We start from the raw sequence: 17,540 nt of genomic DNA, 5'->3' as shown, positions 1-17,540 counted from the left end.
TTCACCTCAGGGCCTCTCCTCTACGTGATTTCTCCACCACGTCATGGGATGTTTTACATGGCAACTCAGGACTCCCAAGAGAGAGCACTCTGAGATAAGCCTTTGTAGCATATGTGTATCATGATTGCCCCTGTCCTACTGGCCCCAGCCGGCCACAGCGCCGAGCCCAAAATCAAGATGGGAGGGCCCCACAGAGCTGGGAGGAGTGGCTCATCTGGGACCACCAAATTCATAGGGTGCTGTGGATGCTCGGTAATGGTATGAATGAATGAATACATGAATGAATGCTCTAGTTCAGTCACTTCCAAATCCCATTTTGGAAAAGTCAGGATATTTCTCTGAAGGGGAACACACTTCGTGTTTAGTCCCCTCCGTACCACGCATCTCAGCTCCTGAGCCATCTGACTAGACTGATCATGAGACGTGTTCGTGGAGATGGGAGCCCTCCCTTGATTCTAAGCCCCTACAGATTTACTCGGGCTCTGCAGAAAATCACTTACCTCCTTCCTCTACTCCTGGTGTTTGCTTTCTAGTCTTTTTCCACTTTTTTTTAGTTTAATCACGATCTCCTTTGTCACTACCCACCTCACCCATGCCTCTCCAATTGTAGGTCATTTCTACCATGGGCATTAGCTTCGAAAATCTAACACGGGCATATCTCATTTTATTGTGCTTTGCTTTATTGCACTTCACAGATACTGCATTTTTTACAAATTGAAAGTTTGTGGTAACCTGTGTCAAATGGGTCTGTTGGTGTCATTTTTCCAACAGCATTTGTTCACCTCGTGCCTCTGTGTCGCGTTTTGGTAATTCTTGCAGTATTTCAAACGTTTTCATGATTATATGTATTATGGTGATCTGTGATCAGTGATTTTTGGTGTTACTATTGCAACTGTTTGGGGGTGCCACGAACGGCACCCATATAAGACAGTGAACTTAATAAATATATGTGTTTTGACTGCTCCATTGACTGGCCATGCCATCATCCCTCTCCCTCTCCTCAGGCTTCCCAATCCCAAGACACAATATTGAAATCAGGCCAATTTAATAACCCTGTAGTGGCCTCTGAGCGTTCAAGGAAGAGTTGCCCGTCTCTCACTTTAAGTCACAAACTAGAAACGATGAAGCATGAGGAAGGCATGTTGAAAGCCACCATAGGCCAAAAGCCAAGTGGTGAATAAAAATTCTTGAAGGTGTGAAAAGTGCTACTCTGGCGAACACATGAATGGTAAGAAAGTGAGCAGCCTATTGCTGATATGGAGAAAGGTTTAGTGGTCTAGAGAGAAGACCAAACTAGCCACAATATTCCCTTAAGCCAAAGCCTGATCCAGAGCCAGGCCATAACTCTCTTCAGTTCTCTGAAGGCTGAGACAGCGTCTAGAACTTCATAGCTAGAGAAGAGAAGTCAATGACTGCCTTCAAACTTCAATGAACAGGCTGACTCTTTCGTTAGGGGCTAATGCAGCTGGTAGCTTTAAGTTGAAGCCAGTGCTCATTTGCCATTCCAAAAATTCTAGGGCTCTTAAGAGTTATGCTAAATCTACTCTGCCTGTGCTCTATAAACGGAACAACAAAGCCGGGATGACAGCACATCTGCTCACAGCATGGTTTACTGACTATTTTAAGCCCACTGTTGGGAATTGCTGGTCAGAAAAAAAGATTTCTTTTAAAATATTACTGCTCATTGACAATGCATCCAGTCATCCAGGAGCTCTGAGGGAGATGTACAATGAGATTACTGTTGTTTGTATGCCTGCTAATACAACATCCATTCTGTGGCTCACGGATCAGGGAGTCATTTTGAGTTTCAAGTCGTATTATTGAAAAAATACTTATCTTAAGGTTATAGCTGCCATAGATCATGATTCCTCAGATGGATCTGGGCAAAGTAAATCGAAAAGCTTCCGGAAAGGATCCACCGTTCTAGATGCCATTAAGAACATCTGTGATTCATGAAAGGAGGTAAAAATTTCAACATGGGGTCCTTTAGGGAAGGGGAGAAGTTGATTCCAGCCTTCATGGATGACTTTGGGGGTTCAAGACTCCAGTGGAGAAAGTCACTGCAGATGCGGTGGAAATAGCGAGAGAACTAGAGTTGGAAGCAGAGCCTGAAGACGGAACCGGGTTGTTGCAATTTCATTATCAAACCTGAACGGATGAGGAGTTGCTTCTTATGGGTGAGCAAAGAAAGCGGTTTCTCAAGATAAAATCTACTCCTGGTGGAGATGCTGTGACGATTGTTGAAAAGATAACAAAGGATTTAGAATATGACATAAACTTAGTTGATAAGGGTGGCAGGATCTGAGAGGATTGACCTCAACTTTGAAAGAGGTTGATTAAATGTGGATTAAATGCTATCATATAACATTGCAAGCTACAGACAAATCGTTCATGAAAGGAAGAGTCAAAGTATTTTTAAATTAAGGAATGTATATTTTTTAGACATAATGCGGTTGCATACTTAAGAGTCTTATATAGACTATATTATAGGTTATAGTATGGTACGGTATAAATGTAACTTTTGTATGCACTGGGAAACCAAAAAATTCATTTGACTTGCTTTATTGAGGTATCTGCTTTCTTGTGATGGCCTGGAACCAAATCCATAATAGCTCTGAGGTATGCTTACTTGTGTGCTTCTTAAATCACACACACACACACACACACACACACACACACACAGATACAGACACAGACACACACACACACAGACACACACACACACACACACACCCCTAAACCCATAATTCCTTCTCTCTTCTTCCCCCAAACTGCTTTCTCCAGAAGGGCCGGGCAATATTTCATTTTTGTATTCGAGCTTGGGCTGTATTGAAACTTCCCTTCTGTATTTAAACTTTGGCTCATCTCTTATAGACTAGAGATCAAGAGCCAATTTGAGGTATGGATTTGCTCTTTCGGACATGTAATCCCAAGGGGGATGAATTATTATCACTCCCATCATTTCAGATGTAATAAAAACCTTAATCATGCAGGGGGCTTGGTTTCTGAACTCCTTGACTTTTTAAAAATATTTTTTTTGCAAGCTTAAATAATGTCAACAAATCCTGAATGGAAGGGGTTGTTCAAAGATTATAACCAAGCAGTAATGAGGACATTAGGCAGGGAAATGTAGATGAGTATTATGCCTTCTTTTATCTCATCGAGTAAAATCTTTTTAAGAGAAATTTTGAGCTTTGTTACCCTGGAAAACATAACTGCTTATAGGGAGAGATGAGATCATGGTTTTTTATTGCACTGAGGAAACTTAATTATTAGAAATTCCAGACTTTCTAGGGGACTCTGACTCATGTTTTGAGACCACATTTTATCCAGCAAACCGTAACATTCACATGACCATTTCTCTCTCAGTTGAAGCATCCGGTGCAACATTATGCCTGAAAATGTTTACAACATTTTTCGTAGGGTAGAATCCTGCATTTGTCCCTGCCATATTTCTTTTACCTCCCACCCACATTGTCGGCCTCAGAGATGGAGGTACAAAGTGCATATTAATATTCTTCACTCCCTTCAACCAGTGGGCTGCAGAATAAACTCATGCTCTCTAGTCAAAGATGGGAAGATTTTATTATAACTTTGGTTCTACCTCATGGTCTTTGACCTAAGTCTCCTTCTCCCCAGTAAAAATTCAGATCTGACATGCTTTGGGTCAACCCTGGACACAGACTTATCTCTTAAATAAATAGTCACACTCACACATTTGTTTATCTGTTTAATAAGTATGTGTTGAGGATCTCCTGTGTGTCTGGTACTGTTCTATGCCCAGGAAGTAGAGCGGTGAGCAAAACAGGCAAAATCCCTGTCCTCATGCCGTTTACTTGGAGGGTGGGAATACGGGCTGTAAACAAGATAAATAAGTGTCATGTAATATGTTACCTACATGTAATTAGAATGTTAGCGTTAAGAATTAGTTGGTGATAAGGACTCTGAGGCAAGTGCATCAGGGAAGGGGATAAGAGGTGGCTGGAGCAAAGGTTGCAATTTTATTTTATTTTTTCAAATTTAATGAGGAGTAATTGACAAAGTAATTGTATACATTTAAAGTGTCCAATGCAGTGGTTTGAGATACATATACCCTGTGGAATGATTACCAAGACCAAGATAATTAAGGCATCTACCACGTGTGTGTGTGTGTGTGTGTGTGTGTGTGTGTGTGGTGAATGCTTAAGATCTATACTCAGTGGCTCTCAAGCATACAATGTTGTGTTATTAACTATAGTTGCCATGCTGCACATTAGAAACTCAGAACTTCTTTTTCTCAAATGTTTATTTTGTGAGAGAGAGAGAGAGAGAGAGAGCAAGAGCGCAAGGGGCAAGGGAGAGGCAGAGAGAGAGAGGAAGCAAGCTCAGCACTGACAGCAGAGAGCCCAGTGCGAGGCTTGAACTCACAAACCGCAAGACATGACCTGAGCCGAAGTTGAAGACTTAACCGACTGAGCCACCCAGGCGCCCCTTCTTAAAAGTTTGTGTACTTTGGCCAACAGCTCCCCATTTCCTCCTCCTTGCAGTCTGTATTTTTTTGACTCACATTTAAGTGATATCGTATAGTATTTGTCTTTCCCTGACTTATTTCATTTAGCATCACACACTCCAGGTCCATCCATATTGTTGCACAGGGCAGGATTTCCTTCTTTTTTATGGCTGAATAATATTCCATTTTACACACACATATACACACCACATAGATAGATGAACACATATATGTCTATGCACTGACACACACACACACACACACAAATATATATATACACATCACGCCTTTTTTTTTTTTTACCCATTCATCCATTAAAGGATTAAAAGACATTCAGGTTGTTTCTGTATCTTACTATTGTGAATAATGCTGCACTGAACATGGGAGTGCAGATATCTCTTTGAGATATTAATTTAATTTCCTTTGGATATATACCCAGATATATACTATTACTGAATCATGTGGTATTTCTATTTTTAATTTTTGAGGAATCGCTAAACTGTTTCCCATAGTAACTGTACCAATTTACATTCCTTTTCTGGATATCCTCACCCCCATTTGTTACCTCTTGTCTTTTTGACATTAGCCATCTTAACAGGTGTGAGGTGATGTGAGCTATTTCCCTGATAATTAGTGATGTCAAGCACCTTTTTGTTTATCGGCCATTTGTATGTCTTCTTTAGAAAAATAGCTATTTAAATCCATTGCCCATTTTTAAATTGGATTGTTTGCTTTTTTTGCTATGGAATTACAGGAGTTCTTTATATATTCTGTATATTAACCCTTTAAGAGATATGGCTTGCAAATATTTTTGTCCCATTCCATAGGTTGCCTTTTTAATTTATCTTCTCCCATTCAGTAGGTTGTCTTTTAGTTTATTGATTATTTCCTTTGCTGTGCAGGGTTTCTACTGATGGTTTTATTGGGGTTCCTTTGTATTTGATGAGTCTCTTTTTCTCTTGCTGCTTTAAAAATTCTGTCTTTGATTTTAGAGAATTTGATTATAATGTGTCTTGGTGAAGATCTCTTTGGGTTGAAAATGTTGGGGGAGCTTTAAGCTTCATGTATTTTGGTGGCTATATTTCTCCCCAGACTTGGGTAGTTTCTTTCTTTCTTTCTTTCTTTCTTTCTTTCTTTCTTTCTTTCTTCTTTCTTTCTTTTTTTAAATTTTTTTAATGTTTATTTTTGAGAGGGAGAGAGACAGAGCTTGAGTGCGGGAGGGATGGAGAGAGAGAGAGAGAGGGACACACAGAATCCGAAGCAGGCTCCAGGCTTCGAGCTGTCAGCACAGAGCCTGACGCAGGGCTTGAACTCACAAACCATGAGATCATGACCTGAGCCAAAGTCAGACACTTAACTGAGCCATCCAGCTGCCTCTCAGCCATTATTTTCTTAAATAATTCTTTCTTTCTTTCTTTCTTTCTTTCTTTCTTTCTTTCTTTCTTTCTTTCTTCTCTCTTTTGTCTTCTAGGACTTTCAGTATGCAAATACTGTTGTGCTTGGCATTATCCCATAATCAACATAGGCTTTTTTCACTCTTTAAAAACACTTTTTTAAGCTTATTTATTTATTTTGCCAAAGAAAGAGAGAGATGGGGGAGGGGCAGAGAGAGAGGGAGAGAGAGAATCCCAGGGAGGATCCATGCTCAGTGTGGAACCCAACGTGGGGCTGGATCTCACAACTGCGAGCTCATGACCTGAGATGGAATCAAGTGTCGGATGCCTGACTAAGCCACCCAGGGGCCCCCTTTTTCACTCTTATTTCTTTCTTCTCCTCTGAATGGATAATATCAAGAGATCTGTTCTCAAATTTGCAGATTCCGTCTTCTACTTGAGCCTGCTATTGAAATCCATATTGCATTTTTCATTTCATTCATTGTATTGCTTCGGTTTCAGAATTTCTGGGTTTTTTTTTTTTTTTAACGATTTCTATCTTTTTGTCGAACTTCTTGTTTTGTTCACACACTGTTCTCTTGAATTCATTGAATTGGCTGTGTTCCCTTGAATTAAACTGAGATTCCTTAAAGTAATTACTTTGAATTCTTTTTCAGATCTCTATTTCTTTGAGGTCAGTAACTAAAAACTTATTGTGTCCTTTTGGTGGTGTTATGTTTCCTCACGTTTTCTGAGTTTCCAATGGCTTTGCATTGATGTCTGTGCCTTTGTGGGAGGAGTCACCTCCTCCAGGCTTTTTCGACATGGCTTTGGTGGAGAAAGACTTTCACCTAAAGGTAGATGTGGGTGTGCTAGCTAGGCACAGTGTAGCATCTCTCATTCCTGGGAGGGCACAATAGCATAGTCTCCATGTAACTCCATCAGCTTAGGTCAGTGTCAACGAAGACGGTGAGTTCTTCTGTGACCAAGACTACAAAGATCCCAGTGGTGGCTAGGGCTATTGGGGTCCTTGAAGGTAAAGGTTGCTGGAGTCCTCCTGTTCTCCTTCTTTGCCTGTGGGAGAAAGTTCGAATGGAGGGGGTTCCTCTTGGTTCTGGGTCTTGTGTGTCTGCACTCAGAATGGCAGTAGACCCAGGGTTCTGGGGTCAGATGCGCTCTGAACTACTACAGTGCCTGCACTTGTTGTCCCTGGTGTCCGACGTGTAGGTATGTGTGGGTCTTTCATGGAACTGGGCCCTGGGTCTCTGGGACTCACTGCAGTGACTAAGGCTCCAGAGGAGGGTCGTGCCTTAGTAGCATGGGTCTGGGATGACAGAGTGCACTGGTGGTTTGGGCTCAGGAAGCAAGGTGCATACCATGGGGACGGTAGCTTAAAGCCCTGACTCATTGCGGGGGATGGTTAACATCAACAGCATGGCCCTGGTGATGAACCATTAAAGCCATATGTTGAACTGTCGGAGCGGTGGCAGCTCTCCAGTCCTATAGATTGTGAGGCACTATGACATCCCAATGCCAGAGTGCCAGAGAGTGGGGCAGAGCAGTGACTGGGGTTCTCGGGGCAGGTCTCACCACCGCAATAGCTCCAGCTGTGGGGAAAAGATGTAGCAACAGGGACTCTGGGCGGCTCCATTAGCTGGCTTCAGGGTTGGTAGGGGTCCTCAGCAGCCAAGCTTGTTATCATCCGTGGCTATGAGGCTTTATTTTAAAAGCACCGCTCTGGCTGCCGGGTTAAGAACAGATGGTAGGGGGCTAAGAGCAAAAGCGAGGAGAGTAATTTGGAGTCTGCTGCTATGACTAAGAGAGCAACAATGCTGGCTGGCAGTGGGGTGGGGAAAAGTGCGGGTGGGAAGCGAGAGAAAGAGGAGAGTTGAGGTGGTAGTTGATGGGAAGGACAGAAGTGCCTCTAACTGAGCTGGGAAGGCTTTACAGGAGCAGGCAAGGAGGGGGTCATGTGGAGCTCAGTTCTGGACATGTTCCACTGAGACGGCTGCTAGATGTCCAGTGTGGATGTTGAGTGCACCTGTGACTCCATGAGTCCAGAGTTGCCGGGGTGGGGGGGTGGGGGGAGGTGGGAATGCTGTAACTGGACATATAAATCCTCTCTTCTTCCTCAGATTAGACCCTGAGCTCAGCCCATGTGTCTGAGGCCTGCTTACTGCCCGGTTCAGGCCTTCTGGCCCCCTGGAGGCCCTCCGTCCCAACCCGGTTTCCTAGAATAACCCAGCCCTGCTGGCTCTGGGACACTGATTGTGTCCTTGTCCATTCTCTCACCTTCTCTCATTTATTGTGGACCTAATTCAGAGTTCAGAGTCCTTCGCTACACCCCAACTCCTGTGATGATTCTTGGCAATCTCAGCTCCCAGGTGGATGGTCTACACCACATCCTGGCCTCTCAGTTTTTCACCTTCTCGTCGGCAGTGTTTTGCTTTTTTCAATGTTGGCTAGCCACCCCCTCCCATGGCCACATCTTAGATTCCTTCACCATAACAGCTTTAGAAGAATCCCCTAAATATATGAAATGGTAATATCGTGCTCCTACTAAAGGTTTTTGTCCTTCTAGCTAACTGTTCAAGGAACCCCCAGTATAATCATCCCTTGACCTCATTGTGGTCCACTGAACCCCCTAATTGCATTAACTCCCTTCAGCTTCCCTTCATTTTTTGTCTAGCCTAGGCCCCTTGCTCAATCAGTATGAAGGTCTTGCAGACATTTTCTTCTTCTGGCTATCCTACTCTCTTTTCGAAGCCTGTAACCAAAGCACTTTAACCACACCAGAGAGCCTTCAAAATTACCTATGCCTGGGCCCCACTGTGGAACAACAGAATCAGTCTTTGAAGGAGGAGGCTGAGTCTCAGTATTTTTTTTTATAAGCTCCTAGATGGTTCTCATGCCCAGGCAAGTCTGAGAACCACTGCCCTGATGAACCCAGCTATCTGCCTTGTTCTGCTTGCATCTGAGTTCTAGAGCCTAGTCAGAGGAAAGCACAACTGAGCAGACTGAGTTCCTTTGAAATTTTTGGTTTCAGACCTCAGGAAGGTTCCCTCTCCTGGGCCATCTGAACACACTTCTCTGCAAGCTCCGTGTCCCCTTAAGGGATGGGTTTCTCTGTCTCCGCTCTTCTCTCCCACCTCTCTCCAGTGCACACTTAGTTGGTGACTTTACCTCACACCTCACCGGAAAAATGCAAGTCATCAGATGGGAACACCTTGAACTCCTCATTATTTCCCTTTCATGTGCTGGGTGTGGCCACTTTAGTTCAAAACACCTTGTTTGTGTTCTTATTTATTGCCTTTCTCCTATAAGACTGTGAAATGTGAGGGGGTCTTCTGAGGGGGGCCTTGTTGCTTGTTTACCAATGTATACAATTGGTAATGTATACAACATCTAGCATAGGGTCTAGATCCCACCTAGAGAGAGGAACACTCTAAAATTGTCTGCATCATTAAGGAAGCCAAATCTGGATCCTATGAGTTAAAGCAAAGACATAGAAATATTTTCAGTGTTTTTTTTGTGGCTAGGAAAAAAGTTAGAGATCATTCTAGTTGAGCAATCTTGCTTTCTAAAGGCCCAAACTGAAGCAGGTCAAATGCTCCTCCTAACCAGACAGATGTTTGTAGAGATGGGACCAGAAATCTTACCTAGACCAACCTGTATGGTCAACCACAGTGAGTGGACGAGTCAAATGCCATTTTCCTATTTTCATTGGGCTTTGGCATGCAGGGTCTTATTTCTTAGGGAAGAAGAGTTTCCTCTGTGGCGATGTTGGGTTTAAGCCAGTAAACTGGCTTGTGTTTCCATAGCGCGGACTGATAGAGATGGGGATGGCCCCAGGAAGGAGCTGGCCGTGGAAAGAGGCCAGCCTTACAGAGCACAGAACTGAATTGTTCTCACCCATGCATTCGATACTTTTGCCTCCAAATCCTCTTCTTAAAAGCACTTTACTAAAAATAAAGTTTCTAAGATATTGAGTAACTTTAAGGAAAAAGTACCTATAAGGACTTACATTGTGCTTGTCACTGGGTAATCGCACACATTTTGACAAAGGTACCGTTGAAACAAGAAATAGTAGAAAGAGAAGCAAAGATATCTCCTTCTTCCACATTGAACTTGTTAAAAAAAGAAAAAAAAATCCTAGGTTGAATCAGGTAAAGATTATTGCCAAACAGAGTGTTTTCTTGCGCGATTTGGCCGACTTGTCTAACAGTGAGTGCCCGGATGTGGACTGGCTGTGGAGTGAGAGTTTGTTAGTGAGAAGGTTGAACACCTTAATTGGAAAAGTCATCCGTTTTAGAGTGTGTAGAGTAGGGGACTTTCCTGAATGCACTCAACCTCAGAGAGGACCATTAGGAGGTAGTAGCTGTCTGCCCAGCTCCAAACCCAATGAGTGTCCTCATGTGTTGGTACCATGCTCCCCTTCTAGGGTGACCAACCATCCTGGTTTGCATGGGACTGATGGATTTCTCAGGATGCAGGACTTCCAGTGCCAAACTGGGAGAGTTTTAGGAGAGCTAAAATGTCTGGTCACTCTAAATACTGGTACTTGTTGGGGAACGACTTTTCTCTCCATGGTAAGAAAATCCACCCCCCCTTTTTATTAAGTTTTGTCCATAGAAAAGGGCGCATGAATCCAGACCCTGCTTTCTAGCCTGCCCACCGTGATTCTATCCTCCTTTGGAAATTGAAATCGGTTGTAGATGCTCTGCCTTCAGAATAGTGTTAGCTGTCCTGCAACCTGAAAACCCCAGCTAGTTTTCAGTTCTTATCTTGAATTTTCTGAAGAAGCCCTGGACCTACCCAGGGCCTTTTCCTACCAGGAAGATTATTGCAATATTACATGATCCAGGGTTGTAGCCCACCCTTCCTCCACCCCCTACCCAGTGTGGAGTTAGACCAGCAACGAGGGCGAGTTTGCCACTTATGATGGGGAAGCCGCCTGAAATCTCTAGTCCTTCATTTCCACATTTGAAAATGAAAGCGTGGTATTTCCCACATTTAAACCATCTCAAGCTATAATATTCGGAGACTCCAAGATTCTCTGTGAGAATGTATAGTAAATAGGATAAAAAATTCTCCCATAAATATTTCCAAAATTCATATAAAATTAGGTTGTCAAGTTCCTGTCTATTCATCTTTTCAAACTTGCTTGCTACATCCTGACACGGGGAAGAGTTGTCAAAATAAATAGAAATCTCACCGTTTGAAACATGCATTAATGATATTAGATGAGAAGGATTTTCCAGACAGTTTTGAACTCTTGTTACAGTGTGATTTATGTTGAAGTGTTTGAAAAGTTGTCCCGAAGTTTGGCACATGATCACAAATTACCTGGTATTATTTAGCTCTTTATGACTGTTTAATTTTTATGAGCGTGTGCCTTGCTTTCCCAATTACGTTGTAAGACACTGGGGCCAGGAAGGAAGGGCCATACTTCCAGAAATTCTCCACAGTGGGTAGCACAGAGCTGTGCACACAGTAAGCGGGAAGGCTGTGTGCGCCGTCATTCAGTGAGGGCATCGTATTTCTCCAAGTATTGGCATTTGTGTTGGTTGGTGGATGGCCGGTCAGCAGAGTGGCCTTGGAGAGTGAATTATGTGTGGAAATAGCTCTAGGTTATGTGAAGAACATCCATTCATTCATTAGGTTGTAATTAACCCTACAGGTTCCCACCGTGTTGTTACGTTGAATAAAAACAGAGACAAGATGAAAAGCTCTTTCATGTTGACACAAACTTGAATAGGCCAGCTATTAGCCACTGATGTTGAGCTATATTTTGTCAAGATAATTCATGCCTCACTTCGAGGGGAATCTAATACTAGGACCATTTCCTCTACTGCTCAGCTCATAACCCACCTTCCGGTAATAAGGTACCATATCCTAAGATAAGCTGTGGGAGAAACATCAGAGTCATCACTTTACTTATTTTTAAATGCCAAATGAAATGGATCTTGTGCCGTTCGTTTCTGATGAAAACGAAGCTTTCTTGTCCTATATTTCTCATCCTGTTTAAAACGGCAACAATTCTGTTTGTGGCTATGGAGACTTGAGATATTTAGATATATCATGCCACAGAGGTATACAGTATAATTATTGGCATTAATGAATTTTCCCAGTGAATCTTAAAACAGTTGGAATCATTGCATCCCCTTAAAAAGGGAAATCGCACATCATATAGTGATGGAGGCTGCTATGAATAATTTTGACCCACTCTGACAGGGAGGGAGACAGGTTTCATCTTAACTGTCCCCTCTAATCTGTTGGTAGGAAGTTAACTAGGGCCCTGGGGTAAGGATCACGAGGCTACCAGGAGCCAGGAAATTGTTTTTACAAATGATCGTATGGTAAATATTTTCGACTTTTAGAACCATGGAGTCTCTGTTGCACTTATTCAACTTTGCTGTTGTAGCATAAAAGTAATAGGTAAACCAAAGGGTGTGGGTGTGTTCCAATAAAACTTTATTTACAAAAATGAATAGTAGCTGGAAATGGCCCACCGGCCATAATTTGCCAAACCCCTGCTCCAGACTCAGAAAAAGCAGTGGCTAATTAGTTTTGTCTGCTGTGGGCATGAGCGCAAGTAATGATACGGATACCCTTCTTCCCTTTTCTGCAAGTGCCCATAGCTTTCAGTGAAAAAGAGTTCTGATCATCATTCTGGCTATGGATCATGTGTATAACCTAGTTATATCAATGGAAGTTTTAGATAAGAGTTAGCCCATTGTTCTCTACAAAAATTAATACAGTCCATAATTCCTTATTCATAATTCTAAAATCCTAAAAGCTCTGAAAACCCAAAGTGTTTTGTTGCAGGCTGCAAAATCCGAGCTGACCTGAACTCATTGGGCAGCAAAACCTGGCCAGAGTGGACATAAGGCCCTTCATCATCTTTATTTATCCTGCTTAATGCGACAATTCATGCGTCTTGCCGTTTGATTACAGAATGCCTTCCCAGATCCTGCTAGGACTGTCACATACTGAAAGGTATATGTACCAAATTACCCTTCTCAAGTCCCAAGATTTCTGAATCTCAAAACCATCTGACACTGGTTTTGAGTCTCTGACGAGGGAGTTTCTGATGAATTTCTAATGAGGGACTGTGGACTTACAAACACAAGCTCTCCTTTTTTTGGTGCTGTGTGTAAGAAATACATGTCAGAATAATGACAATAAATTAGTCTCATCAAGCCATCTGACCGATTACTGGTTATAACGGTGCGATCAGCTTAATCACCTGTGTTAATGAAGAGTTAAGCTTCCGATTTTTAAACCCAAGCAAAGCCAGGAAAATCAACATTAATCTTTCCCATAATGACCTTTTCTCTGCTTCTTTTGTGTGTAAATGCATGTCGGAAGTACTGTTTGCAGCACCTCTATCCATGCAAAACTGTGCAGATCTTTTTGGCCAATAATTGGCTTCTACAAACTTGGGTTACCGCAGCAGGCGTAACCAAGTGTGGTACGTTGCGGTGAATGTCAAGGCGATGCGTGAGCCGTTGAGTCACATTAGATCTCAGGACCCATTAGAGCCAGAAGTTAGGACTGGACCCAGTCTTGCCCTTCCACTGGCTGTGTCATAGGTTTGTTCTAGTTAATCCATAAAACAGGACTGGAAGAGTCCTGTGCTGTGTGGAACAGCACATCTCTCATTGTCTTTATTGTTTCTTATTGCCACCTTTTATCCACTTCTCTGCCGGCGTTTACTATTTTCCCCTTTCCATGGGACCATAATTTCCTTGAGAGTCAGAAAATATGTTTTGTTCCTTTTATATCTTCAGTCTTTAGCATAGAAGTGAAGATGTTTGTTGACTGACTGAACATTTTTAGACTCAAGGACTCAAGACTAAGGGGGACCTCAGAAACCATCTTAGCCAAAACATGAGGAAACTGATATCTGAAAGGGTTTATTAGACCCTCTCGTGTACTGGACACCATGATCAAGCACTGTGCTGGCACTTCATTAATCCAGCAACAGTCGTGTGACTTAGGTGCGTCACCAATCCTTTCACAAACAAGGCAACTGAATCTCAGAAAGGGTCGGCAACCTGGTAGAAAGCAGTGAAGATTCGACCCAGGGTCTGTCATGCTTCCAAGTGTGTGTTTTCCCCCATTATATCGTAGGATCATCCCTCACTATTGTCTGACCATCCCAGACTGATAGATGCTTCTAGATCCTTCTAGGATAGTCAACTCATTTTGATTCATACCCACTAAAGGGTATTAAGGTGAGCTAAACATGATCCCTGCCTGCTAACAGTTTACAATCGAGGAGAAGCAGATGTGTGCAAACCTGGAGTATTGCCATAGCTTCTTCCCCCAGTTTCCAGCCTTACTGAGGTATAATTGACAAAATTGTAACATGTTTAAAGTGTACGATGTGGCGAATTGATATGCATATACATAGTGAAATGAATACAATAATCAAGTCAGTTAATATATCTATCATCTTACATACTTGTGTGTGTGTGTGGGGGGGGGTAAGAACTCTCAAGGTCTAGTCTCTTAGCAAATTTCAAGTATACAATACAGTATTATTAGCTGTAATTAACATACTGTACATTAGATGCTCAGAACTTATTCACTTAAAATTGGAAGTTTGTACTCTTTGACTGACATCTCCCCTTACCCCCCACCCCTCACTTTCCTAGGCCCTGGCAACTACTGTTCTACTCTGCTTCTACAAATTCAACTTAAAAAAATTTTTTTTTAGATTCCCCATATAAATGATACCATCCTGTGTTTATTTTTCTCCGTTTGGCTTATGTCACTTAGCATAATGCCCTCCAAGTTCAACCCTGTTGTTGCAAATGGCAGGATTTCCTTGTATATATATCACAAATATAAATGTCAGATTTTCTTTCCGTGGATAGACACTTGAGTTGTTTCTATATGTAAGTGGTTTTAAATAATGGTGCAGTAAACACAGAGATACAGATATCTCTTTGGGAAATGACTTCATTTCCTTTGGTTATATACTTACAAGTGATATTGTTCTATTATTAATTTTTTGAGGAAACTCCATACTGTTTTCTATAATAGCTATACCAATTCACATTCCTACCAGCAGTATAAAAGGGTTCCCTTTTCTCTATATCCTCGACAAGACTTGTTAACTTTTATGTTTTTCATTTTAACAGCTATGGGGTGCTATCTCATTGTGGTTTTGATTTGCATTTCCCTGATGCTTTGTGATGTTGAGCATCTTTTCATGTGCCTAATGGCCATTTCTATCTTCTTTGGAAAAAAATGTCTATTCAGGTCCTTGGTCCATTTTTTAACTGTGAGATCTATATCTGTATCTATATCTATATTTATATCTATATCTATATCTATCTATCATCTATCTATATAGCTATTGAGATGCAAGAGTTTCTTGCATACTTTGGACATTAACCCCTTATTGGGTGGACAAAAAGCTTACTTTTTGTCTATTTTTGTACTTTATACAAATGGAGTCATGTTGTATGTACTGTTTTATATGTGGTTTATTTTGCTTCTTGTTTTTGAGCTCTGTCTATACTATTTTGTCTATCAGCTGATAGATGATATACATTCTTATGTATTGCCAAGTAGTATTTCTTTATACACGTGTTGTTTATCCATTCTCCTGTTGATGGACTTTTTGGGTTATTTCCAGTTCTTGGCTATTCTTATGAATAATGCTGCTATTATCAGCCTTATATATGTCTTTTTGTGGAAATACATTTTAATTTTGCTTGAGTAAATATCTAGGAGTTGAATTTCTAGGTCACAGGGTAAATTTACGTTGAACTTTATTAGAAGCTGTCAGTTGTGTTTTTTCTTTCTCTCTTTATTGTCAGTCACACTAGGGATAAATCAATTTTACTAATATTTTTATCTTTACTATTTATTTACTTATTTTGAGAAAGAGAGGGAGAGCGCATGAGCAGGGGAGGGGCAGAGAGAGAGACTGGGAGAGAGAGAGAATCCCAAGCAGGTTCCACACTGTCAGCATGGAGCTTGAGGCGAGGCTCAAACTCACAAACTTGGAGATCATGCCCTGAGCTGAAAGCAAGGGTCAGTTGCTTAACTGACTAAACGACCCAGGTGCCCCTTACTAATATTCTTAAAGAAAAAACCTTTTGATTTTGTTAGTTTTTCTACTGTTTTTCATTTTATTTATTTATGCTCTGATCTTTATGATTTTATCCTATTTATCTTGGGTTTAAATTCCTCATTGCTTTCTGGATTCTTAAGGTGAAAATCTAAATCACTAATTTTAAACCTTTCTTCTTTTATCATATAAGCATCTAAAGCTATAGTTTTTCCTCTAAGCACTGCTTTAGCTGTATCTCATACAATTCAATATGTTAGATTTACGTTAATGTTCAATATGAAATGTTTTCTAATTCCCTTGTGATTTCTTCTTTGACTCATTGGTTGCTTAGAAGTATATCGCACTAAGTCCAAACACTTGAGGGACTTCTCGCTTTTTAAAACTGATTTAAGATTAATTGTTTTGTGGTTAGAGAACATACTTTGTACGATTTGAATCCTTTGAAAGTTATTGATATTTGTTTTCTCCATTTATTTTTTGTTCCATTTTTGCTCTTTCTTGCCCTTTGAAAGTTAATATTTTTCATATCCCATTTTATCTCTTCTATTCGCTTTTCAGCTTAATTACTGTTTTAATTTCCTATTGCTGATATAGCAAATTACAATAGATGTAGTGGCCTAAAACAATGTAAATTTATTTTATAGTTTTAGAAGTCAAAAGTCTAAAATTAAGATGGCTACATTTCTTCTGTAGACTTGAGGGGAGAACCCACATTCTTGCATTTTCCAGCTTTTTGAGGCTGCCCAGATTCTGTGGATCATTGCTCCTTTGCATCTACAAAACCAGCTATTATGTCACTCTGACCTCTGCTTCCATTACCACATCTCATTTTCTGGCCCTCTTTCACTTATAAGGACCTTTGGGATTGCATTAGGTCCACCTAGATAAAACGCGATAATTTCCTGATCTCCACATCTTTAATTTAATCGTTATCTGCTAAGTCACCTTTTCCATGAGAGATTACGTATTCACAGGTTCTGGGGATTAGGGTCTGTACATCTTTTGGGAGCTGTTATTTCACCTATCACAATGACTTTGTTCTATCTATTAGTATTTGCTGAAGGGATTATAATACACATCTTTTATTTATCATCGTCTAGCTTGCATTAATATTTAATCACTTTGTGTGTCATTATGTGTTATGTAAGAACTTAACAACCATATAGTTTTATACCCTCCAATCCTTTGTGATACTGTTCCCACACATCTTACTTTTCTGTGTGGTATGCCTCCCAGAGGCATGTGGTATGCCAATAACTTTGTTATTATTTTTTCTTTAAACAGGAAATTTTCATTTAAAGGAATTAAGAGACAATAAAGAGTCTTTTATATTTAACCATATATTTACAATTTCTGGCATTCTTCCTTCCATCAGGTAAACCTGTTTCTGTCTTATACAATTTTCCTGTAGCCTGAAGAAATTCCTTTAATCCCATTATGGAGGTCTCCTGTTAACTAATTCTTTCAGGTTTTGTTTAGCTCATAAGGTCTTTATTTCGCTTTCATTTTTGAAGAACATTTATGCTGAATGTAGATTTCTAGTTTAATAACTTTTTTCCCTTTACCACTTTAAAGATGCCATCGT

General features: G+C 40.9%; 1 long non-coding RNA gene across 5 annotated transcripts in view; it reads left to right on the top strand.

The window, feature by feature from the left end:
• LOC122238790 overlaps positions 1 to 17,540 on the top strand; it is a 111,915-nt gene that overhangs the window by 85,117 nt on the left and 9,258 nt on the right. The gene's annotated exons all lie outside the window — the stretch shown is intronic.

Source organism: Panthera tigris, chromosome B2, assembly GCF_018350195.1.
Source record: "Panthera tigris isolate Pti1 chromosome B2, P.tigris_Pti1_mat1.1, whole genome shotgun sequence".
Taxonomy (NCBI): domain Eukaryota; kingdom Metazoa; phylum Chordata; class Mammalia; order Carnivora; family Felidae; genus Panthera; species Panthera tigris.
The sequence above is the reverse complement of the archived record's forward strand: the minus strand, read 5'-3'. Positions and strand labels throughout refer to the sequence as shown.